The sequence below is a fragment of the Sapajus apella genome, unplaced genomic scaffold (genome assembly GCF_009761245.1).
Source record: "Sapajus apella isolate SASKATOON/1434 unplaced genomic scaffold, GSC_monkey_1.0 scaffold2, whole genome shotgun sequence".
In the NCBI taxonomy this organism is placed as follows: domain Eukaryota; kingdom Metazoa; phylum Chordata; class Mammalia; order Primates; family Cebidae; genus Sapajus; species Sapajus apella.
The window spans coordinates 57,473,372-57,498,447 of NW_022436942.1; the positions used below are offsets into that span (position 1 = coordinate 57,473,372).

At 38.4% G+C, this 25,076-nt stretch overlaps 1 protein-coding gene and 1 long non-coding RNA gene across 30 annotated transcripts in view; one reads left to right on the top strand and one right to left on the bottom strand.

The window, feature by feature from the left end:
* The window catches only part of ANKS1B (ankyrin repeat and sterile alpha motif domain containing 1B), a 1,261,971-nt gene that overhangs the window by 262,536 nt on the left and 974,359 nt on the right, over nt 1-25,076 (bottom strand). The window lies entirely within an intron of this gene.
* Nucleotides 3,652-4,302, top strand: LOC116556344. Its single transcript, XR_004270951.1, has 2 exons — nt 3,652-3,932; nt 4,270-4,302. It is a non-coding gene; the product is annotated as an uncharacterized LOC116556344 (long non-coding RNA).

Consider the following 25,076-nt stretch of genomic DNA (forward strand, 5'->3'; position numbering starts at 1 on the left):
CGCATTTGGATATCCAGTTTTCCCAACACCATTCATTGAAGAGACTGTTGTTTCCCCAGTGTCCCTTCTTGGTATTTTTGTCAAAAATCAGCTGGCTGTAAATGTGTTAATTTATTTCTGGGGACTTTATTTTGTTTCACTGTTTGACCTGTCAATTTTTATGGCAGTACCAGGCTGTTTTGATTATTGTTACTTTGTAGTATATTTTGAAGTCAGGTAGTATGATGGCTCCAGATTTATTTGTTTGTTTTGCTCATAATTGCTTTATCTATTCATAACTTTTTGTGGTTTCATATCAATTTTAGGATTGTTTTTCTATTTCTATGAAGAATGAGGCAGGCATGGTGGCTCACTCCTGTAGTCTCAGCACTTTGGGAGGCCAAAGTGGGAGGGTCATTTGAACCCAGGATTTTGAAAAATTAGCTCAGTGCAGTGGCATGCAGCTGTATCCAGACTGGTCAGAGGCTGAAGCAGGAGGATTCTTTGAGCCTGGGAGTTCAAGACAGCAGTGAACTATGATTGTGCCACTGTACTCCAGCGTAGGTGACAAAACAAGACCCCATCTTGGAAGAAAGAATGAAGGAAGGAAGGAAGGAAGGAAAAAACCCCATCTCAAAAGAAAAGAAGGAAAAGAAAAGAAAAGAAAAGAAGGGAGGGAAGAGGAAAGAAAGTTTAAAAGAAGAAAAGAAAAAGAAAGAAAGAAAGAGAAAGAAAGAAAGAAAAAAGAAAGAAAAAGAAAGAGAAAGAAAGAGAAAGAAAGAAAGAAAGAAAAAAAGAAAGAAAGAAAAAAAGAAAGAAAAAAAGAAAAAGAAAAAGAAAGAAAGAAAGAGAAAGAAAGAAAGAAAGAAAAAGAAAGAAAGAAAGAAAGAAAGAAAGAAAGAAAGAAAGAAAGAAACTCATTGGTATTTTGGTAGAGATTGCATTGAATCTGTAGATTGCTTTGGAAACTGGACATTTTAACAATATTAATTCTTCCAATCCATGTGCATGAGATCTCTTTCTATTTGTGTCTTCTTCAATTTCTTTCATCAGTGTTTTACAGTTTTTGGTGCAGAAATCTTTCGCTCCTTGGTTAAACTTATTTCTATGTATTTTTTTGTAGCTATTGTAACTAGGATTATTTTCCTAATTTCCTCTTCAGATAGCTTGCTGTTTGGGTATAGAAACAGTACTGACTTTTTTTTCCCAACAAATGATTTTTAACTTAGACAAATTCACACTGGGTTTTATCTCCTTTCCATAAATAAATAAATAAGGCTAATGGAAAATTAAAGAGTCAATACTTTTTTTTCTAAGAGCAAAAGAGAAAAATAAATAACCTGCCTTAGCGTGTAGTATGGGCTGGAGAAAAGAGATGCTGAAGATAAGCACAGCAGCAAGAGCCAGAATGGTAAAGAGAAAAAAAAAAAATAGTAAGAAACCAAAGATAAAGTGCTGAGTGGGAAAATATTACTTCTAAGAAGGGAATCTGATCCAGTACAAAGTCTGGGCTCTGGAGAAATGAGGCATGAGAAGGAAAAAAATAGGATAGCTCTTTTAAAGCCAAAGTCATGAACTGTTTACTCCAAATTAAAACAGTGAAGACCTGAGTTGCCTACTGTTTGGTGATATCTTGCCTTTCTGTTAGCTAAGCACTAGGATGGCTGAGCTGAGCTGCTGCAAATGTGACATACTGGGTTTGGGACTATGGTGTACACCTCCTTGTGCTATGTGCATGGCATGCCCTAATTGAGATTACGGTGTCTAGTTGGCTTGTCCTAGTGGCATCAGGAGAGGTATCCAGATCTGTACCTGAACCAAGATATTTGAATAAGTTACATAGGAGAAATTAAAAAGGCTTTTCTGAAAGTGAGTCAATGAGACTGGTGACAAGATCATTGAGGGACCTTAGGAAGAGAGAGGCGTAAATACCGATTCCAAGATGCTAGCTGAGACTCTGGATGAACACTGACACGTAAACTGTGATCAAAATTATGGAAGGCATTACACTGAAAGGCAAAACTGTAAGAAAACTTTAACTAATATAGTATTAGTTGAAAACTAAATGGAGATACCATGAAGATAACTAGAGCCATATTTGGTGTACACTTAAAATGCTAGAATATGTCCTTTAGATGTGCTGTTTGCATATAGGGTACAGAGAAGGGGACTTTTATCTTGTTAGGTCTTATTTCAGATGTATAATCGCTCTTTTTTCCCAGTGAATTAGGGATGTTCTATGTATTGCTTAATAGTAAAATATTTAAATGTAAAATTATTAGTATGCAATCTGTGTTAGTATAAATCGAGTACTTTCACTGAATCTCTGAAGATAAATATAACCATACAATGTTTAATTTTGACTGTCTTGCAGACCACCTGAACATCAATTAACAATCTAATAATAAGAGTAACAGTTTTGTGCTTAGGCACTGTTCTAAGTGCTACACATTCTGTCAACCTATTTAATGTTCACAGCTACCCTATGACGCAGGTACAATTAGTTCTCCCATTTACTGATGAGGAAACCAAGTCACTGGGAAGTTAACTTGCTGAAGTCATATAGCTAGTAAGTAGTAAAGCCAATATTAGATTCTTGGCAGTCTGATTCCAAAGCTTAAACTCAAATACTCGTCTTCACTGGCTACATGTTGTATATTCACATACACGCACAACACACACACAAAACTTAAGAAAACACTTATAAACAAAGTACTGTGAGATCTATAGATAAGAACATCCAGTCTTGCTGTTAGGAAATGTGGCTGGGAAAATAGAATATTTATATGTAAAAAGATAATAATAGAAGACAGTGTGTAGGAAGTGACAGATGGATGGCACAGACGAATCACTCTGCAGAGGTTGTGGAGAATGAGGCAGGGGTAGGTAATAGGACAGATGGTCTTAAACTGATGGATAGGACCTACCTGTACCATCTGGGTTCCTGCCCACCTCTCTGAACTTATCTTCCTGACATTCACCAAGTTCTAGCCACACCAACCTTCTTCGTGCTCCTCAAAATCCCACACTCATTTCTGTCTCACAGCTTTTACATTTGTTGTGTCTTCTGCCTGGACGACTCTTTCTTTAAATCTTGGCAAGGCTGCCTCCTTTATTATTCAGAAGTCAGATCATTGTGCCCTCTGATATGGTTTGGCTCTGTGTTCCTATGAAAATCTCGTCTCAAATTTTAATCCCTACATGTCCAGGAAGGAACCTGTAATCCCCATGTGTCAAGGAAGGGATGTGATTTGATCATGGGGGTGATTTCCCGCATGCTGTTCTTGTGATAGTGAGTGAGTTCTCATAAGATCTGATGGTTTTATAAGTGTTTGGATGTTCCTTCTACACTCTTCTCTGCGCTGCCTCCTTGTGAAGAAGGTGCCTGCTTCCTCTCCACCTTCTGCCATAATTGTAAGTTTCCTGAGGCTTCCCCAGCTATGCAGAACTGTGAGTCAATTAAACCTCTTCCTTTGTAAATTACCCAGTCTTGAGTAGTATCTTTATAGCAGTGTGAAAACGGACTAATACACCCTCCTTAAAGAGAACTTCTTTGATGACCCAAACTAATATAGTGCCCTATTCCTACCCCAGTCCATTAGCCTGTTTAATTTTATTCATGACTCTTTCCTAACCTGAAATTATCTACTTGCTAACCTGCTTATGGTGTGTTTCTCTTCGCTAGGGAAAGCTCCATGAGCAAGGATCTATGACGCCTGTCTTGTTCTCATCTTTCTCACTTCTTCCCTCAAGTAGTTTCTGAAGTTTTGCCTCATCTACAAAATCTTTGTGAGCTTAAAGGCTATGAGGGAATGTCTCTCTTTGACCTGTTTTGAAGCCGTTGGTCTATTTATTTGTACATAAGAGAATATTTTTAAGTGGCTGTTCTTCTCCTTTATATCTATAAAACATCAAATTCTCTGAATATCAATGAACCTAATCACATTTGTGTAGTAGAAAAGCTGTTTTTTTTGCCAGGTGTGGTGGCTCAAGCCTGTAATCCCAGTACTTTGGGAGGCTGAGGTGGGTGGATCACGAGGTCAAGAGATACAAGACCATTCTGGCCAACATGGTGAAACCCTGTCTGTACTAAAAATACAAAAATTAGCTGGGCGTGGTGGCGTCCACCTGTAGACCCAGCTACTTGGGAGGCTGAGGCAGGAGAATTACTTGAACCTGGGAGGCAGAGGTTGCAGTGAGCTGAGATTGTGCCACTGCACTCCAGCCTGGTGCCTGGCAACAGGGTAAGACTCTGTCTCAAAAAAAAAAAAAAAAAAAAAAAAAAGAAAGAAAGAAAAGCTGTTTTTTCATAGTTGGTTCTTTTTTAAAATTAAAAAAAATTTTTTTAATTTCTTAATGTATTTTTATTTATTTTTGAGACAGAGTTTCACTCTATTGCCCAGGCTGGAGTGCAGTGGCATGATCTCAGCTCACTGAAACCTCCACCTCCCAGTGTTTCTCATGCCTCAGCCTCCTGAGTAGTGGGATTACAGGTGCTTGCCACCATGCCTGCCTAAGTTTTTGTATTTTTAGTAGTGATGGGGCTTCACTATTGTGGCCAGACTAGTCTATAATACCTGGCCTCAAGTGATCCACCCACCTTAGCCTCCCAAAGTACTGAGATTACAGGCGTGAGCCACTGTGCCCAGCCCTTAGTTGGTTCTTTTGAAATGTTCCTCTACTTAATAGGCCATGCTGATGGCATTTCCTTTACACTCTCCTTTTCATATATTTATCAGCCATCAAAGGCTTTTCTTACTGATTGGAACTTAATGGAACGATGTTTTTGTTTCTTTACCAACAAATGAACACAAGTGGCTTTCGAAGATACTCCAAGAAACAGTGAGCTGCAGGAAAGATTTTATTCTTCAGGTATGATATATTTTGGTAATTAAGGAGTCAATTCTTTGGCTAAGTGCTGAAAGAAAAATGATAATTATTGTGTAGGATAAAGCTGTGAGTTATAGAATACTTTCAACTCTGTTTAAAATCTAATTAACATTAATTTTGTTTCATTAATTTGCCCTGTGAAAATTACTAACTGTATACAAAATGATATTTAATCTTCCTAATGGAGGTCTAGTGTATTCACTTCAGTCCTATTCATAGGAATGTGATTTGAAATGGCAAAGTAAGTTATAGTTACATTGAAAGTAATGAAGTAATTTTTACCTAAAACTAATTTATTAACCATCACATTGTAATTAAAATACTCTCTTTTATATAATGTTCCTGCTTTTAAAGTACCTTTGTGTATGTGTGTGATATACATATCTATATGTATATATATATGTGAATTCCCACAGCATCCTATGATATAAGCAGAACTACTATTCTTTCTTCTCATACTTATGTGTAATGGAGTTTCCATGAGGTTTAAAAGCTTCCCCTGTAACATATGGATAGCGGATCGTGAAGTTCATAATTTGTGACCTTATTAAGTTCTAATTACTAGGGATATTTGTTGTTTTAGTTTGCTAGGGCTGCCATCACAATGCATCAAGATTGAGTGGTTGGGCCAGGTGCTGTGGCTCATGCCTGTAATTCCAGCACTTTGGATAGCCAAGGTGGGCAGATCACAAGGTAAGGAGATTGAGACCATACTGGCCAACATGGTGAAACCCTGCCTGTACTAAAAATATAAAAATTAGCTGGGCGTGGTGGTGTGCACACCTGTAATCCCAGCTACTTGGAAGACTGAGGCAGGAGAATTGCTTGAATCTGGGAGGCAGAGGTTGCAGCCACTGCACTCCATCCTGTGTGACAGAGACCAGCCTGGCCAACATGGTGAAACCTCATCTCTACTTAAAAAAAAAAAAAAAAAAAAAAAGGAAACCCTGTGTAAGGATGCTAAATGACTTGAGGACTTGTCCAAAGTTATACAGCTATTAAGTAGTAGAACTGGAATGAAACCCAGGTTCTCAGGCTCTGGAACTTTTGATCAGCAGGCCATTAGTTCTCAATGGGTGGACTCTAGTTTCTGGCGAAGATGGAATAAGAGGGAAAGATTTACCCTCCAATGTAGAACAACTAAAATACTTAGCTAAACATGTAAAACAACTGATTTTACTATCAAGAAAAGAGAGTTTCTAGGCTTGATGCTGGGAATAGTTCCTGTCCTCAAATCATGGGACATGGGGTAGAATATTCAGAAGAATTTTGACTCAGTGGTGGGGAAAATTAGCTCTACATTAAGCTCAAAAGAAAGACCTGAAGGGGTCAAACTGTTTCTAAGTTGAAGAGGAAATGGAATAAATATTCACAAGTCACTGTCATCATCATGAAGGGACTCTGGATGTGAATCAGTAGCTACACAAGAACTTTCAGTGTCTCCCAGCATGGGAAGATAAAAATAGTTGCTTTTCATGTACAGAATTTAAATTTTGAATGTCATATATATGGCAGGATCAAATACATTAGTGTATGAGTGTTCCCAGTACTTCCCCTCATTACCCTACTGAAAAGAATCTATCCACCCAGTTTCTTGCCCTCCCCAGCATTTCAGAGAAAGTTCTGCCAGCCAGACTGGTTTGGAAAGAGGGTATTAAGAACTACCATGTGAATAATGAACACTCTTCACAGTGTATGATAACTGAAGTAAAGGCCTTGAGATAACTGTGGAATTACTGTTTGGTTGCTGGACAGTATTTGTTTACCTATTACACTATTTCAGATGAGCTATGTTAGTCATAGCTTTAACCAGATTATAGATTTACTGATTGGATAGATGTTTATTAAAAATTAACATCTGAGCAAATGGAAGGACTGGAACAGTACAGACAGTATATTCTGATTTTTATTAAAAAGAAATATGCCAAAACACTCTAAAATTTTGCCCCAAATATACCTGTCAATATACCAAAAGTGTACCATAAAGACTAACAGCCATATAAAATTCCTAAAAGGATATATACCAAGCTACTGGTAAAAGGTTATTTCTTTCTCTGGGGACCAGGATAGGGCAGGCAGAAGGCAGTAGGAACATGGCAAGGAGATTCTTTCACTTCGTATTCCATATATTTCTGAGTTGCTTGAGTTAAAACAAAAATTATAATTTGTCATTAAAAATAAAACTAAATATTAAAAATTACAAACTTCCCAGTGTTCACAATTTTTAAATATTTAACTGGAATAGTAAGTAACCAGCAAGTACTTAGAAAGTGCCTAGTATTTATTATTTCTACCATTCCAGAGAGCTACATTTGTGTTCAATCTGCTGACACTTAAATGTTTTCAAGGTAATCAAATAATAATTATTAAGATTCTCCTAATTTCTTTGTTAAAAATGGTTCATTTCAAGATTCTTTAGAATTTGCATTTATTTTGCGTTTTGTTGTTTCTTTTCTCTTAAAATAAAAACCAGCAGTCATTTTCATTACCCCTGATAATGTTCATGAATACTGCCTTGGCCTGTCTTCTGGTTTGGAAGCTTTTCAAGGGTGAATGGATATTTGTCTGGTGTTCCATGCATAACCTGTCCTTGTGCCACTTTTCCAGTGTGGCAGGAAGGGAACAGCTGTCATCTGTTCTGAGAATTCAGCACTGTGTCTGGCACTGTGGGAATTTACCCAGACTACTTTGGGGGAAGACATCTGATACTTCATGATAATTGTAGTTGTAAACCAGAAGGACATTGGAACTGGAGGAATTGAAGGGAAATATGACAAGGCAGTAAGACTTTGAGATTATTTTTGGAGGCAGGGCGACTTCAGCACATTTAAAAAGTTAGGTTTACTTATATATTGTTAGTATTATATTCTAAACCATAAGACATTTTCTAATAAGGATTCTAAGAGGGACATGTAAACCCAGATCATGTTTAAATAAGGTTACTGAAAATATTAATGAAACCAATGACTGAGAATTTTATAAATGAGAACTGCATTGCTTTAAGTTGGAAAAAAGCTGCAAGTAAGACAATATATTTCTTTATTTGAAAGCTCTTGTCTTATATGAGGGACATTGACAAATGAGTGTTGAGAAAATGGTGTTCTAGGTGCTATAAGGGCTTAGGTACATAAATTAATGTTTTATTAACCATAAAAATAAGCATAAAGGATTGAAATGTAGCCTTCATGTATCTATGTAAAAAAGAGGCAGAAAAAAATCCTCAACACTCTAGAGAAGCTTAGTTTCTGATCAACCACTACATATACTAATATATTCACATATAATCCGGACTGAATGTTAAATAACAAAAATCATGTTCGTTTTTATATTTTGCTTTGCCTTTGGGACACAAAGTGATGGAGTAAGTTATTTAGCGCTGCTCGTTTCTGGTTAGAAGAACACTAGAACCACCTAGTGGATTTTTCATTTATTGCAGGATCCCTACACTTTACTACTGCTAAACTGTAATTGCTGAGATAAGCCCTAAAGTAAAATCAGTGGTTATAATCTCTTTGTGGGTCATAATAGAAATAGTAATTGTTAATCTTCAACAGACAAAGCTGTCCCTGAGTCCTTGAAGGGAAGTCTCTGCCCAACAAATGCTCCCCAACTAGCACACTGTTGCATCTAGAAGCAGAGGCATTTAAACATTTGGCTGCGGAGATAAACTGTGCAACTGGAGCTTTAAATTTCCTGTGAAAGTCAGCGAGCAAGGTAAACTGCAGCAATTCATCTGCATTCACGGCAGAGTCAGCCTTTCAGTGAGCAAGAGTTGGGAACTCTGCAGAGCACAGCCAAGGGGCTACGCTAGCCGCTTGACCTTTATAAATCTGTGGGCACACAAACTGGCGTTTCTAATCAATTTTGTTTTTGGAGCAAAGTAGCTTATATGGTTACAGCATGCCCTGGCCATTCTGTTTCTCACCACTGAACCAGCTGGGTCTCCACATCTTGGTTGACAGATGTTATGTATATTATATTGGGATTTGGGTCATGGACATAGCAAATATTCTGGGAAAGAATACTTTGGTAAAATGCAAAAGATTATAAAATACCAAACTTTAGTAAATCCTGATTCTAGGTCAAAGGTTGACTCCTCATATCTATGATTTATTAGGCATCAAAAGAAAAAAGTCAGGATCTAAGGGGAATGGAAACGTTTCTGCTCTTCTAACCTAAGAGCTGGTCTCATTGTCTCCTAGTAAACTATCTGCTCAGCAGATGGATGCGTTTGGCTACAAGGTTGGTGCTTTCCAGTCAGCACTGCGCGTGAAGGGCATGTAGTTGGGCTGGTTTCTCCAAGGCTGCATGGCTTGGGTTGACTATAACCAGGAGAAACACGCAGTGGCTACAACTGCTTCTAACAATTCTCGTTTCATTCTCTCCTCCCACAGTGCGAAGGAGGCTAGATGGATACTCTCTGTGGCTTGAAATTTCACACTGCAAATTATATGATAGTGATGATCTCTTCCTAACTCTTCAAGTGCCAAGATAGGAAAAATCTCAGTTCACAAGAATAAAGCCCAATCCCTCCTCTTATGTTGGAGTGTCCAGTAAAATGCTGAGAAATGGGTGGGTAGAAGAAGAAGAAAGGAAGAAGAGAAACAGAGAGGAGAGTAAGGACAAAAATAGAAAAGGCAGAAAAAGATAATATACATGAACAACAACAACAATAGTGATAAATAGAATGGACTATAGAGATGGGGAGGGTAGTGAAGGGCTTCAGAGAAGTCAGGTGAAGGGCCTTCTTTTTCTTCCTTTTTCTTTTGTTTTTGAGATGGAGTCTTGCTCTGTCACCCAGGCTGGAGTGCAGTGGCACAATCTGAGCTTACTGCAATCTCTGCCTCTGAGTTCAAGCAATTCTCTTGCCTCAGCCTCCTGAGTAGCCGGGATTACAGGTACTCACCACCATGCCTGGCTAATTTTTGTATGTTTAGTAGAGATGGGGTTTCACCACGTCGTCCAGGCTGGTCTAGAACTCTTGGACTCAAGTGATCCTCCTGCCTCGGCCTCCCAAAGTGCTAGGATTACAGGCGTGAGCCACTGTCCCTGGCCAGGGCCTTCTTTTTGAAAGAAAATTTTATTATATTGTGGTAAGAACACAACATGAGCTTTACCCTCTTAAAAATTGTGTGCATAATAGGGTATTGTTAACTGGAGGCACAAGGTTGTACAGAAGATCCCTAGAATTTATTCATCTTGCATAATTGAAACTTCATGCCTGTTGATTAGCAACCCCCATCTCCACACCCCAGTCCTTGGTAACCACCATTCATTCTACCCTCGCATTATGTGAGACAGATTATTCTAGATACCTCTTCAAAGTGCAGTCATGCTGTATTTGTCCTCTGTGACTAGCTTATTTCACTTAGCATAACATCATCAAGGTTCATTCCTATTATATATGTCAACATTATCTTCCTTTTAAAGTTGAGGCTGAGTAAAATTCCACTGTGTGTGTGTGTGTATCTCTTGCTTATATATTCCAATTATGCATTCATCCATTGGTGAACATTTAGGTTATTTCCACATCTTGGTTTTTGTGAATAGTGCTGCAGTGAACAGTGGGATACTAATATTTCTCAGATCCCGATTTCAGTTTTTTTTTTTTTTTTTTTTGAGACAGGATCTCGCTCTGTTGCCTAGGCTGAAGTGCAGTGGCACCATCTTGGTTCACTGCTGCCTCAATCTCCTGGGCTCAAGTGATCTCCCACCTCAGCCTCCTGAGGAGCTGGGACTACAGATCACCATGCCCAGCTAATTTTTGTTCATTTTTTGTAGAGACAAGCTCTCACTATCTTGCCCAGGCTGCTCGCAAACTTCTAGACTGAAGCGATCCTCCTGTCTCAGCTTTATAAAGTGCTGGGAACGCAGGTGTGGGCCACCATGCCAGGTGCCAGTTTCAATTATTTTGGATAAATACCCAAAAGTGGGATTGTTGGATCATGTGATAGTTCTAGTAGGTTTTCAATATTTTTAATTTTCTCCAGCTTTTTTGAGGTAGAATTGACAAATAAAAATTGTATATATTTGATGAATACTATGTGGTAATTTAATATAAATTGTGAAATGATTACCATAAACGTTAATTGACATATCTGCCATCTCACATAATTACCATTTGTGTGTGTGTATTCGGTGAGAACATACAAGATCTACTCTCTGAGTATGCAGAGTACTTCAAGCATGCAGTACAGTATTATTAACTGTAATTATCATGCTATACTAACATTGGATCCCTAGAACTGAATTCATCTTACAATGAAAAGTTTACATCCTTTGGTCAACATCTATTTCTCCTATCTCTGGATCTCTGGTAACCACTTTCTATTCTCTGTTTCTAAGAATTCAACTTTTTTAGATTTTACACATAAGTAAAATCGTACAGTATTTGTCTTTCTTCATCTGGGTTATTTCTTTTGGCATAATGTTCTTCAGATTCATCCATGTTGTTGCAAATGACAGGATTTTCCTTTTTTTTAAGCTTGAGTAAGATTTTCATTGTATACATACATATTTTCTTTCTTTCTTTTTTTTTTTTTTTTTTTGAGATGGAGTCTCGCCGTCACCCAGGCTGGAGTGCAGTGGCATGATCTCGGCTCATTGCAGCCTCCTCCTCCCAGGTTCAAGCAATTCTCCTGCCTCAGCCTCCTGAGTAGCTGGGACTAAGGCATGTGCCACCACGCCCAGCTAATTTTTGTATTTTTCATAGAGATGGGGTTTCAATCTCTTGACCTCGTGACTGCCCACCTCGGCCTCCCAAAGTGCTGGGATTACAGGCATAAGCCACCGTGGCAAGCCTTGCATACATACATATTGTCTTTATCCATTCACCTGCGATGGTTGTTTACATACCTTGACAATTATGAATAATGCTGCAATAACCATAGGGATACAGATATTTCTTCAAGATACTGATTTACTTTCCTTTGGATATAGACCCAGCAGTGGGACTGATTTTATTATATAGCAGAGCTGTTCTTAACTTTTTGAAGAGCTGCCATACTATTTTCCATAGCAACGGCACCATTTTGCATTCCCACAAACAGTATGCAGGATTCCAACTTCTCCATAACCTCACCAACACTTGTTTCTTTTCCTCAGAGCTTTTTGTCAGTTATACCCCAGCTTCCCCCAGCCTGATATATATTTGACAAGGATTGTATACATTTAGTGTACAACATGGTATTTTGATATATGCATACATTGTAAAATGATTCAATCAAGCTAATTAACATAGCCAACACTTCATGTACTTATCTCTTTTTGTGTGTGTGTGATAAGAACACTGGCTTTTTCATAGCCTTCCTGATAGGTGTGAGGTGGTATCTTACTGTGGTTTTGATTTACAGTTTCCTGATTAGTGATGTTGAGAATCTTTTCATATTCATGTTGGCCATTTGTATGTCTTCTTTGGAAAAATGTCTTTTCAAGTCTTGAGCCCTAATTTAATTCGGTTATTAGTATTTTTGCTATGGAGCTTTAAGAGTTCCTTATATATTTAAGAAATGAACCCCTCCTCCATTATATAGTTCGCAAATGTTTTCTCCCATTCTGCAGATTCTTTTTTCATTCTGTTGTTTCCTTTGCTCACAGAAGCTTTTTAGTTTGATGTAGTCCCATTTGTGTACTTTTGCTTTTGTCGCTGTGCTCCTGGTGTCATATCTATGAAATCCTTGCCAAGATCAACGTCATGAATATTTTCCCTTATGCTTCTTCCCAGTAGTTTCACAGTTTCAAGTCTTATATTTAAGTTTTTAATCCACTTGGCATTGACTTTTGTGTACAGTGTAAGACATGGATCCAAATTCATTCATTTGCATTTGGAGAGTCAGTTTTCTCAACACTATTTGTGAAAGAAACCAGTTTTTGGCCATTGTATATTCTTGGCACCCTTGTCAAAGATCAGTTGAACTTATATGCATGGGTTTATTTCTGGGCTCCTGATTCTGTTCCATTGGTCTATAGTCTGTCTTTATGCCAATACCAAACTGATTTAATTATGACTGCTCTGTAATATATTTTGAAATCAAGAACTGTGGTGCCTCTAGCGTTTTTCTTTCTCAAAATTATTTTGGCTATTCAGGGGCTTTTGTATTTTCATATGACTTTTATAATTGTTTTGCCTATTTCTATAAAAAACACCACTGAGATTTTAATAGGAAGTGCATTGAATCTGTAGATTACTTTCAGTAGAATGGATATTTCCACAATCCATGAACTAGGATGAAGGGCTTCTATATATAGGCATCGTTTCGCAAGATTGGCTGCTGAACTTCTCAGAGCCCATGAAGATAATAATGAGATACTGTTATTTTTAATATTTTAAAACTTGATATTGTATCTTATAACATTTATACGAATGTGAAATTGCATATTTATGTGTGTATCTATTTGCTTCCTGGCTCTATGAAGGCAGGACCATGTCTGTTTTACCTACAATGGAACAGCTAGCACCACTGTTGTGCGGTAGAGCCTGTTGGTTAGAGCGTCACACATGTGCAGGCCTCCTGGTTGGCCATCTGCTGCAACCACTGACTACCGATGGTATATATACCACCAGTTGGCTGAGCTAACAAACATTCCAAGCCCTGTTTTGCCTCATTGCCTTCCATTATAGAGGCTTGTACAAGAAAAAGACCCTAAATTTTACTTTCCCACTCTCTCTTGCTGCTAGGGGATGGTCAAATGACACAGATTTGGCCAAAGAGAGGTAAGTAGAAAGCTGGTGAAGGATTCTGGAAAGGTTTTGCATTCCTGCTGAAAAGAAAAAATGCAGGTGACAGATAACACTACCCTTTCTCTTCTTAACTTAAAGGTGGATATGATGCTTGGATACAGAGCCGCCATTCTGTGCTCATGAGAGAAAGGGTCAGTCAATTCTCAGGGGAACCAGCCCTAACACTATGGAGCCATGAAACTAACACTAGGAACAAATGACCTCCAAGCTGATTGTTATATGAGAGAAATAAATGTCCATTTCTTTCAGCCATTGTACCTAGGGCTTTCTGTTCCTTTTCAGCAAAAACACTCCAACTGCAGCAGTTTTGTGACTTTGACCAAATCACTTTACTATGTTTTAATGTTCCCATTTAAAAATGGGGATTATAGCAATATCTTTCTCATAGGGCTGTTTCAAAGACTAAATGAAATAATATATGTAAAGAGCACAGAGTAACCACTAGATAGGGATAAATTACTATTTTTATTAGTATTTTGATGTGATGGGCTCTTAATAAGTCTTAGTTGAATAAGTGGAGTAGGTCAAACCCAAAGGGTATGGCTTCAACTCAAGGCAGCAATAAGATGACTCCTTTTGTTCTGCTTGAGAAAAATGAGAAAATGTGGAGGGATGAGAGGAAGGCGAGGTGCGGGGAAGGAGGCAGGGCTAAAGTGGAGTCATTGACCATGTGTGGTCCAGGTATGCCAGCATCAAGCAGACATGAAATAAACATTTTTTGGCTCATTAAATAAATGAATGATTGTGGGGGAGCGTGGTTCGTTAACAAAGAAATTGCCATCTCATCCTTAAAACGGAAGATAGAAGTGACAGGGCGAAGTTTTTTCTCCAGTGTCACTGCATGCCTTTTATAATATTTGCCTGGAATTAACGTGGGTGAAGATGTATTGCTCAAAAATTGCCTGTGCCCTCGCAAGGAGCAGAGGAGAACATCCAGTGGGAGCAGAAGCAGAGGCAGAAAGAGCAGATTTCCCACAGAGTAAAATATTCTATTCTCATAAAAAGTCCCTTGCCGTAACAAATGAGAAAATGAAAAGGAGACTGTAGAAGAGAGGCAGACACCTCCTAACAGGCACATCTCTCCAAAGTTTCCCACCAGGGGCCAGCTGTTCATTAAACAGGGAACAAATGCGGGAGCATGGCTGTGATGGGCTCCATTCCACAGTCCAGCACCGGGACCGCAGTGCGCCCGGAAGAGCCTGGCTGTTGTTGCTGTGGCCTGGTGTGACAGCAGGGCTGGCGTGTCAGCATCGCCCTGCACAAACAGCTCCTGTGCAGCTGCTCTCACCCAAACCTACTCTGAAGAGGCTCAGTGCATTCTAATCCTTCCTAAAAACATGGACAGAAAGCAATGGAAATTTGACACATATAAAAGGCTTAGTCATGGGGCTACTAAGTGGATGCCTCCATGAAAGGATCAACTCGGACGGCCACATTTCTGAACATTATTTATATCACAGCTTGACATGAATGCCTCAGATCTAGCTATTTTCCTCCCCTAACCTCTTTCCACATTTCTGTTTTCCTCTCGATTGCTTTAGCTTGAATCCTGCGTGCGTGTTTAAATATAGTAAGCAAACAGAAAGCAAGACCCCATTTGAATAGTGAATGGACTTCACTATTCCTGTTTAGGAATATGTAGTTGCCCTTGGGCTCTATAAGGATAAGACACATAAAATAAAACCTAATACAGATGGAACACACACACACACATATGCACACACACCACTTAAAGCAGATGTGAGTCGAAAACATATGCTGATGAACTCAATTTGCTGATGGCATTCTGAGCAGTAAGCCCACTCAGTAGGGCTGAAAGGTTGGCATAGCAACTCTTCCTGGGAAAAAATAGACAGCTGGAATAAACCATGATGATGGAAGTCTTCTTCCAATGACTGAAGAAGTAGAGAGAAATTGCCATCTCTTCTAACCCCTTCAAGCAAAGCACCATGGTTGAGGTTTATAAACTAGGATCTTGTAAATTAGAAGTTCATGTAGTTTTCTAGATCAGATTCTATACCTTGGGTTATATTCCAGCTCAGAAACACTTTTAGACCAGACTGCATGGGGCTGTGGGGAAAATGAGAGCACAAACCTTCAAAAAGCATGGAGCTCTGACCAAAGCTTTATTTCCTTAACCTATCCTAAGGCTATGCCAAGTGAAGACTTGTTTACTCTAGCTGTAACTTACTCCATCACATAGCACCATCACTTTGAGAAATTAACTTATTCATTTATTCTCAATTATTCATCAAGTATCCAGCACTAGCAATAGGGACATAGTCCCTTGTGAGGAACTTGTGAGGAACTCATGGCTTAGGCAGACAGCCCCTGAGTATATTAATTAAGATTTGATCCCACATTAGAATAACATGCACAAGAGACTTACTACCTCTTCCTCCTTATTCCTGTAAACATGTATCTGGGAATCCTCTCACATGGACTGTGCTGGGTGCAATGTCATGGGATAAAGCAAGTTAAATGGCAACAGTCCTATTCAACAGGCCAGGGACTCAAGATCAGAAACAGACCCTTTCCCTCATTGCAAATCCTGCTATGTGTGGGCTCAGCCCCAAACTGTCTCTGAAATGTTAGAAACCAGCAAAGGCTAAGGATGTCAAATCTGCTTTGAGCTATGCCCGTAGACTGATAACAATAGTGATGACGATGATGGTGATATTAGTTAATACAATAAAGCTAATACTGTGCTCTTATTATGTACCAGACACTGTTCTAAGTACTTTAAATATCATATGTCACATACTCTTCTGTCATTTAGGATACATGCCATTATTCTCCTTCCCATTATCCACATGAGGAAAACAAGCCACTGAGTTAAAACCACTCACCTTTAACTGTTCATCTATCAGGCAAGCTAACCCCAGAACCTACATAAATTCTTAACTATTAAATAAGCTATGCCACTTCTCAACCACTCTGCTGAAAACTATACAAACTGACAGGTCGTACAATTAAAACCCGAAATAGATATAATAAAGCATCAAAAATCAGGAATTTTCTCTTGCTTTTGCTCTGCTGTTATTGTTGTTCTCCAGATAAGTCCCATTTTAAAATCTACAGTCACCTTAAGGATGTGATGTGGGAGCTGGAGCTGTCTGCCTACCCACCAGCTATTTTTAAAGGAAGATGATCAGGAACTAGTTATGAAAGAATCAGATTGTTTAATCTGGTACCACAGAACTTGAGAAACTATAGACGTGGTGAGCTGGAAAATACGTAGGCTGAAGAGATGTCTCTATGGAAACAGATGTGAAGATTCAAGTAAATACTAGGCCTGTTGGACTTTTTATGAAGATAGCAAAAGCTTTTTTTCCCTTCTTCTTCTATAACCTGTTTATTAAGGAATCTGACCATGGTGAGGGGCAAGCTAGAAACACATTTTCATCTCTAGTCACTGCTTCCAACCCCGCCATGTCGAATCTCCCAACTCTTCTAGACATCTTTCAATGACATCTTGGACAGGAACCATCGTCACTTACAGGCTAGGCCAGCCTTATATCATATGCAACTGCATGTCCAGTTCAAGATTTGCCACTGATCCACTGATGGCTACACTTGTTACTTATGCGCGTGCTTAGGGGTAACTCTGTCACCTTGGAGAACGGTGCGGGAATGTTTATGTTCTAGAACACTTTGTCCCATAAGACCCAATTCCTGTTTTGGGGACTGACAGAGATGAGAAGGGTTAATGCCTCTTGGCTTTCTCTATTGCTTTTGCTGTCTCTCTAGCACACCCTAGTGACCGTTGAGAATCTTATGGGACAGACATGTTATTTCTCTTCGAAATCCCTTAGGAGAGGCATGATTCTGGCTCAAACATGTTCAGCCCCCTTCAGCTGTCCTAGCCCTCCATCAGCAATAGCTGGACTGCTTGCATTTTTCTTGCCTGGCGGGCTGCCTTACTGGCAGGAGGAGTGTTGATATAGTAGGAAGAGTGTTGCTACTTCTAAGTCCTGAAGAAAGTATCTGGTGGGTGCTCTGTTTGTAATAAGATACTTAGCACCTTTCCCCCACGAGTTTTGGGCCCTAGGTATCAGTTCTCAGACAAAAGGAAAAGTCAATTTTTTATATCCTATTATAATGATAAACTTTGATTGAAACTTTGGGGATTAGAAAGCATCAAGATGTTTCTCTCCCCCTCTATTCTTCCTTTCTCCTCCATCCCTTTCTCATTCCTTCATTTGCTCCCTTCTTTCCTTCCTTTCCTTCTTCCAAATAGTAACCATGTAATCTAAATTATGAAGGATAAAAAAGCCTAGCAAATCAATTTTGCCTTAATGCCAATGGGAGGACTTAGAACAAAGGAATTTGGAATATTATAAGTTAGAAAACCATTTTAGTTTCCTGAGAATTTTGGTGGTATTACCACCTGCTCCAATCATAGACTGTGCTTTTTCATGCCCAGAAAAGCCTTCTAAAACCCAGCTGACATGGCAATCAGCCACTCAGGACTTTCTTACAGTCTGAGCTCAACCTGCTCTTATTTTGCTCTGAGCTTTCCAGTTCTGAATGCTTGATTACTGGTCCAAGAGTGTAATTTAGGTAGACATGCTGAACTCACATCATCCTCCTTACAAATTGCCATGGAAATGTCCCCAAAATATAAAATAAAAAGATTTAAAAAACTAGAGAAGGGTACTGTTCACATGGTGCAAGATCTCATGGAGGAGAAGATGGGATGAGTGGAGGACAAGCTTGCTCTGTGTTCATCATTGAAGAAGGGAAAGACTGCTTGTGAAATGACCTCTGGCAGAAACTCACTGGTGCTTTCAAGTTTAGGGTAGCAGGGTTGCAGGTGAGAGTTAGCTTCAGGGAAGATGGTGGAGAAAAATGCTTGCCAGTATCTGGACCCCAAGGATTACACAGGATGCTGGAGCCTGCATGGGCTAGGCATACCATTAGTTCAATCATTTGGCAAGGAAGATGCATTGAGAATAGGTGAAGGGCATAATCAAGACTGATGCTAACTGTCATTCCTTATGGAGGAATTATGGAGTCTACTTCAGGCTCACATGAAAAACAAAGCAAAGAATCTGTTGGGACAACTTGTTCAGCAGTCTCAGACTACAGCTGCCTCTTTACTTATCTAGGTCTCTAGTCGCTCAGAAGTAAAGGAAAAGTTAAGTAAATCTAAATGTTCTCATTCACTGGGGTCTTAAAAGTTTTGAATACTATCTTCCAGGAGAATCAATTTCTGATACTGGAATCTTTGTAAGCGTGAACTAATAGAGAGCAAACAAACAGAGACAAGGGACTGGACAGATGAAAAGGGTTTGTAGTTCAAAGAAGAGGGGCATTGTGGGGAACTGATGCTAAGCTCTCAATTCTATGTCTTCAGACTTCCTTCTTCAGTTATGGTCCCTGCAGAATCAGCATCCATCTGCAACTCTCCTTTATCCATTGAACTCCCTGTTTTGGAGAGGAAAGGACTATTTTCTACTTTATGTAGCTCTCTAGCCCATGATCTCATGTGGAAGGAATCCTTATTCCTTTCCCTAATTCCCAGTAATGCATAACTCTATTTCTCCATAAGGCAGGGTGGGCCTGGCATTCAGAAAGTTGGGGAAGCTAGGCAGAATTTCAAATAAGAGAAGGGAATTGAAGGGTGATGGAAAATCTCCCATCAGAATTTCTTCCCCCATGTTATTCCACCATTAGGTAATTAGCCCCCTGGCTCTTAAAGGATTACATCACTTTTCTTTGTTAAGATTTGAGTCATCTATTTTAAAAAAAAAACAACAAAAAAAAAAAACTTGGGTGAATTAAAATGAGAATCCTTATTAGCTATTGCCTCAGGAGCTATAACAGTGTCCCACTTCAATTACAGCAAAGCTCACTGGGAATGTGTGTAGGATAAAGAATGTGTTGGAGGTAATAGCAAGGGAGACATTAAGGAAGGGGTCAGGAGAGTGGAGAGAACCAAAGAGAGGTGGGAGGATCTCAGAAGTGATCTTTGCCTATTGCCTACTAGGACTGGGGCCCTGGCCCATCACTTGATGTTTTCTGTCATTCTTGGGAGAGGCAGAGGAGTATCATGATGGATTCTAAAGCTAGACTTCTGGGTTCATAAAGGGTAACAACTTAGCTCTGCCCCTTCCTACCTTGGGGACTTTGAGCACTCTGTGCTACTTTCTTCATTTATAAAACAGTAGTAATATTGGTCGCTGCCTCAAAGGGTTGTTGTGAGGATTAAAGGAGTTAACACACATAAAATACTTAGAACAGCACATGGCAAAGAGTAAATGCTAGTTGTTATTGGCATGTTTTCAATTTCACAAAGGGACTTACAAAGTCAGGACCCTTACCTACTCCTAGGAGCCACTGGGGAAGGAGTGAGGACCAACATATACTGCATACCTATGCCCCAGATATTATAAATATAAACTCTTATTTAAACCTCACATATTGATGAAATAGGTATTATAATACTCATACTTTGCAGGTGAGAAAACTGAGTCTCAGGGGGTGAGAATCTGGCTCAAGGTAATACAGCTGAAAAGTGATAAGGTTATCTATGATATCCCACAATATTACTTACACAGTTCTCTTTGGAAATAAAAATATAAACAAATGATACAGGCAGATTAAGAACAACTCCAGCATCATTATTATTATTATTATTATTATTTTTTTTTGAGACAGGGTCTTACTCTGTTGCCCAGACTGAAGTGTAGTGGTACAATCATGGCTCACTGCAGCCTTAGCCTTCCTGGGATCAGGTGACCCTCCCACTTCAGGCTCTCAAGTTGCTGGGAATATAGATGTGAGTCTTTTTTTTTTTTAAAATATAGGCAGGGTTTCACCATGTTGCCCAGGTTGGTCTTGAACTCCTGGCCTCAAGTTATCCACCCATCTTGGCCTCTCAAAGAGCTGGGATTACAGGCTGCAGCATCAAATGTTTATAGTAGTTATACTCATAGAAAATGCAAACATAACTCTTACCTTCCTGACTCAATACTCACCTTCACCTCCCACTCTGACTACAGCCTATTATCTCTGCAGTTCTCAGACTTTTAGTCCAGATACCTTGACCAAGCAGACTCATAGAGGAAACTGACCCACAGAAACTGTGAGAAATAAATGTATACTGTTTGAAGCTGCTAAATTTGTGGTAATATGTTATACAGCCATTAAAAAGAAAACACCAAATACTCAGATCCTGAATGACTAGAAATTGATTGCATAAGTGAAAGAATGTATTTGAGTTGGAAGATTTGGGGTTTTCACATGAATAACCAAGTGTGACTAAAATAACCGCAGAATAGCTGTTTTGGACATCTGATACTCAAACACTGCTAGTTGAAGGAGTGCTAAGATTATGGATATAACAATTGATTCCATGGTTTCAAAAGTTATTTCCTGTAACTGTAGGAAAGCTGAAACTCTAGCTATAAAGAAAAGGCTATTTTTCTTTCTCTTGAAATAATTGATACTATTCATCGCACTATCAATAACCAAGAACATGCTAGAAATTACAAAGTGCTTGCACATATGGATATTTCTGCTATGATGCAACATATATGGAAATTCATTGTGTTTTGCACAATCAAGCAATAGAAAAGCAAAGGGCTTATAAGAAAAATAGGATTGGAGCACAATAGTCAAAAACTGTCAGTAACACAAAACAAAAAGATAAAATCTAATAAAATTGTGGTAGCACAGTTTTACACATGTCAAACGGGGAAAATAGGTAAATACTACAAAAAATATGACACTTTCCTTTGACAAAGACTTTAAGTTTGCTTGTGGAAGTGGGAGTCAGAGTGTTGCAGCTTGTGAGTTTTTGTGAAGTTGTGGAAGGAAGGTGATCTGAAATCAAGGGAAGCTTGTATCACCAATGTGGGTGGGTATGGCCCATGATGAGGGTGGTGGACTGAGGTAGCTGACATATTTCAGGTATGTGCGTGTCTGTTTTCTGCATCCCTACCTGGTTGGGTTCAGGTGAATGCAATTTTCTGTGCTTACCTAGTGTTTCTCATAGATATATAAATAATAATAGTAAAGAGTGCATAAGCAACCCAAAGTTTGTTGTGTTATGCTCAAAATGTTCTCTAATAATAGATATTGAATATTTTGGAATAACTCGTGACTTTAAAACAAATGTTAAAAAGCAAAACTAACCAGATGTTATTTCATTTGAATCTTACAATAAAAGCAAGAAATAGGCACGAGGAAGCAGCTTTAGACATAAAGCTAATCAACAGTCAAGGCAGATTGAAATGAGGTCTTCTTCTGCCTCTATGCTTTTCCCACTAGGCCACTCCAGAAATGTCTCAGTCTAGCATATTTGAATTCCGTGTGATGTTATAGTTTCACTAGTACAATTTCTAAGACTTTATGTTTTCTATTAGACATTTCTTTTACTCCAAAAAAGAATCTCGATCCACAGGTACTATTCTCCCAGCCATGAAGAGTTCCCCCAAAAGACAAAATTCTATCTTTGCTAATGAAAATGCAAATAAAACTGTATCTATCAAGAGAGTCATGATTTAATTAGGTATTTCCCATAATATGTTTATGATACAGCTCAAAATCGATGTCAAGTTTTTTACTCTACTCTTTTCCCAAGTTCATTCAATATAAATTGAATTTCATTTTCCTGCACTTGGGTTGTATTTTTTGAACCATTGATTTTGCCTATATTAGTTTTACTATGATATTCATCAATTTGTTTAAAAAAATTGAGAAGACACCTCTTGTACAAATTCATTTTATAATTTAAGAACTCACTTTAGAATGTTGAGACTCTGTTAAGTAGAAGAATAGTATCAGTAGGATTATGAAGATCTATAAAGAGCTACCACAAAGAGCCCCACAAAGGTCTTTTCTCTCATTGCCAAGCAGTTTAACTTAATGAATTCTTTTGGTAGAACCTTGTGTAAATGTACTTAAAGTAGGTAAGAGTTCTTTTTGAAATACATGAAATACTTGTGGAGTGCATGAGTGTGCAAACAAACTAAAAAGCATATATTGGCTCAGGAAAGGTGAGGGGAAATGATAACTTTCAATAGTCCAAAGTAGCTATCCTAGGGCTTACAGGAAGTAAGGTAGTAGTTAGGCTAACTCTAAGCCTAATAATAACACAGTCATTAATCCTGGGTGCCCAGACATATTCCATTAGAGGATTTTGGCCCCCAAATTTTTCTTTCTAATTCTGAGTACATATAAACAATAATTCCTTAATTTATTACTCTGTTTATCACATTTATTGAGGATTTCCTATGTCCTAAGAACTGTGCCACGAGACAAGGATGCCCTCTCTTACCACTCCTATTCAACATAATATTAGAAGTTTTAGACAGGGCAATCAGGCAACAGGAATAAATAAAGGTATCCAAATAGGAAGAGAGGAAGTCAAACTATCCTTGTTTGCAGATGACATGATCGTATATCTTGAAAACCCCATAGTCTTAGTCCAAAAGCTTCTTAAGCTGATAAACAATTTCAGCAAAGTCTCAGGCTACAAAATCAATATGCAGAAATCACTAGCATTCCTTTGTACCAAGAACAGTCAAGCTGAGAACCAAATCAGGAATGAACTCCCATTCGTGATTGCCACACACAAAAAATGAAATGCCTAGGAGTACAGCTACGTAGCATGGTGAAAGATGTCTACAAGGAGAACTACAGAATTACAAATCACTGCCTAAAGAAATCAGAGATGATACAAACAAAGGGAAAAACAATCCACACTCATGGAAAAGAAGAATCAATATTGTTAAAGTAGCCATACTGTCCAAAGCAATTTATAGACTAAATGTCAGTCCTATCAACCTACCATTGACATTCACAGAACTAGAATAAAACTATTTTAAAATTCATATAGAATCAAAAAGAAAAAAAAAGAAAAAATCAGAATAGCCAAGGCAATCCTAAGCAAAAACAACAAAGCTGGAGGCATCACACTATCCAATTTCAAACTATACTACAGGGGTACAGTAACTAAAACAGCATGGTATTAGATACAAAAACAGACACATAGACCAATGGAACAGAATAGAGAATCAAGAAATAAAACTGCACACCTACAACTACCTGATCTTCAACAAACCTGACAAAAACAAACAATGGGGAAATGATTCCCTATTCAATAAATGGTGGTGGGATAACTAGCTAGGCATATGTAGAAGATTGAAACTGAATCCCTTCCTTATGCCATATACAAAAACTAGCTCAAGATGGATTAAATACTTAAATGTTAAATCAAAAACTACAAAAACCCTGGAAGACAACCTAGGTAATATCATTCAGGACACAGGCGTGGACAAAGATTTAACGACAAAGATGCCAAAAGCAATTGCAACAAAAGCAAGAATTGACAAAGGGGATCTAATTAAGCTAAAGAGCTTATGCACAGCAAAAGAAACTATCAACACAGTAAACAGATGATCTACATAATGGGAGAAAATTTTGCAAACTATGCATCTGACAAAGGTCTAATATCCAGCATCTATAAGGAACTTAAACAAATTTACAAGAAAGAACCCCATAAAAAGTAGGCAAAGAACATGAACAGATACTTTTCAAAAGAATACATACATGTGGCCAACAATCATATGAAAAATGTTCAACATTACTGATCATTAGTGAAATGCAAATCAAAACCATAATAAGATGCCATGTGACCCCAGCCTGACTCTGTTAATAAATAACAGATACTGGTGAGGTTGTGGAGAAAAAGGAACACTTATACAGTGTTGGTGGGAGTGCAAATTAGTTCAGTCACTGTGGAAGACAGTGTTGCCATCCCTTAAAGACCTAAAGACAGAAATATCATTTGGCCCAGCAATCCAATAAGTATATACCCAAAGGAATACAAATCATTCCATTACAAAGATACATGTATGTGTATGTTCATTGCAGCACTATTCATAATAGCAAAGACATGGAATCAACTTAAATGCCCATGAATAATAGGCTGGATAAAGAAAATGTGGTACATATATACCACAGAATATTATGCAGTCATATAAATAATGAAGTTATGTCCTTTACAGGGACATAGATGGAGCTGGAGGCCATTATCATTAGAAAAAATAACACAGGAACAGAAAACCAAATACCACATGTTCTCATTTATAAGTGGGAGCTAAATGATGAGAACATATGGACACATAAAGGGGAACAGTACACACTGGGGCCTTTCGGAGGGCAGAGGATGGGAGAAGGGAGAAGATCAGGAAAAATAACTTAATGGGTATTAGGCTTAATACCTGAGTGATGAAATAATCTGTACAATAACCCCCATGACAGAGGTTTACCTATGTAACAAACTTGTACTTGTACCCCTGAGGGTAAAATAAAAGTTAAAAAAAAAGAAAAAAAGAACTGTGCCAGATGTTGATGGAAAATAGTAAGATCTTAAGAAAATCAAGTTTGTAGATCTATGGTCAACTGTTTTCCATACCAGTATGATTTCATTCCTAACCGATCATTCCCTAACCCC